The 3,146-nt window shown below is 40.6% G+C and overlaps 1 long non-coding RNA gene across 1 annotated transcript; it reads left to right on the top strand.

Moving 5' to 3' along the window:
• The first annotated feature begins 1,181 nt into the window (after positions 1-1,181).
• On the top strand, positions 1,182-2,752 carry LOC142890809 (uncharacterized). The gene is made up of 3 exons (XR_012927126.1): positions 1,182-1,235; positions 2,290-2,383; positions 2,482-2,752. It is a non-coding gene; the product is annotated as an uncharacterized LOC142890809 (long non-coding RNA).
• Positions 2,753-3,146: the final 394 nt, after the last annotated feature.

Genomic DNA, 3,146 nt, shown 5'->3' on the forward strand with positions numbered 1-3,146 from the left:
GATCGGAGAACTCTCGTGAATGTAGACACCTTACTCCGATTATGATTGGAGTTTGAGAACTCCGATTGGAATCGGAGAACTCCGATTGAGACACCCAGATAATGTGATTGGAATTCGAATTTCTCTGCCATGTATACGCCTTAGTCGGACTATTAACTGGACAATGCGAGTGCGCATGCGCCACGCCACGCCTCGCTCTCGCGACTCATGACCGCACAGCTACGTCGTCTAACAAAACAGACGGCGCGAAACAACCTGGCAAACGCGAATAAGAATGTTGACATTTAGAGAGAGGATGAGACCGGGGCGATGCTTTCTCTTCTAAAAGAGATGGACATATTAAAATAACACGCAACGGAGACCTTTTTAAAAAGGGTAGCGCAGCAAATGCAGGGCTCCGGCTTTGCGCAGCCATGAACAAATATGTATTCCTTCGTATTTATATTTCTACCTTTTCGTTCACATTTTTTGTAAGTTAGAAGAATTTTAACTTTGTAAATAAAAGCACAGCAAAGAGATGTTTTTCTGATTTGTTTTTATTTTGGTAATTTCGCTGTTATTCTGCTGGAAACGGCGTGCAGCGGCACCAGCTTCCTCCACGGTCGGCACTTTAATGAGCGTGTGTATAACTGAAGACACCGTTCCTTTGCAAAACCTGTACACAAACTCTCCCACCAGTCTGCTCCGAACCCGAATCCAACAAGAACGAGAGTTTCAGGTCCGTAGCGACGGCACAAAGCGTAGCATCGAAGACATTGTGTTGTTGTAGCCCTCCAACAGCATACTAAGTTCTTGTCTGCCTTTTAAAATCACCATGAGCACAAGAAATAGGGTACACCTTATCTGCAAAGCAAGTAACACGTACATTATGAACTATCATTCCATATCATAATGATTTAATATCTCAACTGAAAGCAGCTGAAAAGACTCACTCCACCTCCGAGTGTTGGGAGGATGACATGTTCCTGTCAATAATTCAAATTTCTCAGCTGCATGTATACGGGGACAAGGTGAGAACTCCGATTGGACGAGAAAACCAAATTATTGCTTAGTCCGATTAAGCTCAGCATGTAAACGCACTGATTGATCGTGCAGATACATTGTGTGTGTGTGTGTGTGAGAAATGCTCTACTGTCCAAGTCAGGAGGGCAAGAAATTTTAGATGAATATGAAAAAAAATGAAGGCTTTGAAGGATGGTAAATCTTCTTGTCGCCGACATGACTGAAGTTCATGGGTAAGATTAAATAAAATGTTTTTAAAGAGCAGTTATCATGAAGCATAAATATTATTTGAAGTAATGCAATTATTTATAGATCCTACTCTGATAAAAGTTTAACGTCTAAAGTATCCAACAAAGCCAGTTCAGAGAGAAATACAATCACTCTCAAAAAATATACATAAACTCAAAATTACATTTGGTACTTGCAACAACTTTTTGAAAGTAGCTGAAGAGATGATTAAGACACGATGTCAGGCTGGGACTCCAGGCAGGACTCAGAGAGGGTAGTGAGAGGCAAAGATATTTATTGAACCCAAACGCAAGACACCTCTAAACCAAGTGATCAAAATAACCAGGCTGTGAAACTCCTAAAGTACCTAATCTATGAAACAAAAGGGCAAGATATAAGTTGCTCGAGGGATAAAGGGCAGAGGATGGGGAAAAACAAGGGATAAACTAAAAATCACTCCAAAGAAGGAAAACAGGGCAAGCTACATATAACTAAAGGACAAACCTAGACTAAAACAGACCGAAACCAAAAGCACTCACTGGGAGGAATGCAAAAGGGCTAATAAAGTAGAAACGAAAAATCACTCTCTAAGAGGGGCTAAATAACAGAATCTCAGAAACAATTAACTAAACTTTGACTAAGAACAAAAATTTATCAAGCACAAAAAAATCACTCATCTTCGAGGATGAACCGGCTTACTGTGCGTTTTTCTTGGGCTGTGGCAGGGCGCTAGACTTGACGACACAAGGCACTCTGGCACAAGACAAGGGAGACACAGACTATTTAAACACATGAGGTGATGAGGCACAGGTGGAGACAATGGGTAATTGGGTCAGGCGCACAGGTGGCACATGAGGAGGGGGAAGTGATCTGAAACGAGAGGAAGGTTAGTAAAGGTGTCAAAATAAAACAGGAAATGACAAGACAACACCAAGACAAGACGCAACCTCACCGCAGTGTGACACACGATCGATTTAAGAGAAAGAAAGAAAAAGAAAATGACATTTTAAATACACAAAACATCAAAGTTTTAAACATTACATATTTTCTTCTTTCAAGGAGGATCCCACCAACCTCAGTCCGAACCAAATATGCACTTGGCATTGTCTCTCTATTTTCCAGCCTAAGAGATCCATACTCAGACAATGGATGTGTAAGTTTGTAAAGGAGGACCCACCTTTTATAGGAAGAAAAATATTGAAGAACAAATGTGTTTAAACATATTCTACAACTTCTGTTTGAATGTTACAGGAACACTTCTATGACAGATATAGTGGATCTGGGTACTTGGCCTGGAGGCTGTAGACCATCCAGCCTAACTCTTCAGTCCAGACCCGGAGACCCTCCACCAGTGCCATTTGTCAAGACAGTCCAAAGAGAAGAAGGGAATATTTACTGTCTGACAAGCAACTGTCTGGAGAGGATTGCCGTTAAGCAATGCCCCTTTTGAGTCATTCAACGGATGAATCAGTTCTTAAAGGAAAAAATGAGGGCGACATTCCAATATCGCCAATCACTGATTAAAGATAAGGATAGGTCTTCAACAGTCTTGGATGTGTTCCCAAGATTTCTTGACATCCCTGGCTTAGTAAGTGTTTTTTTTTTCTTCTTCTTTCAATGTAAACAGTTTTTCAAAGTACCGGTATACATTTTAAATTGCATGAGTTAAAATAGGTGTTTTGTTAGATTGAACAGGACTTTACCATGATGTTTGGAGAAGAAGTGGCTGGCAGATTTTTGGCCAGATGGCCTACATTCTTCAAACCGAGAATTGTGGCAGACTTTACAAACATGGCCTAACATGTTGAGGAGCTTTTGTCTGCGCATGAAAACTCAGACAGACCCGGTGAGCTTGTCATATTTTTCTCATTGAATTCTCTTGAAAATATATTTTATTGATTTCACATCTAAGTATT

The sequence above is a fragment of the Nelusetta ayraudi genome, unplaced genomic scaffold (assembly GCF_046127955.1).
Source record: "Nelusetta ayraudi isolate G7.1 ecotype Tasmania unplaced genomic scaffold, CSIRO-AGI_Nayr_v1 ptg000003l, whole genome shotgun sequence".
Lineage (NCBI taxonomy): Eukaryota > Metazoa > Chordata > Actinopteri > Tetraodontiformes > Monacanthidae > Nelusetta > Nelusetta ayraudi.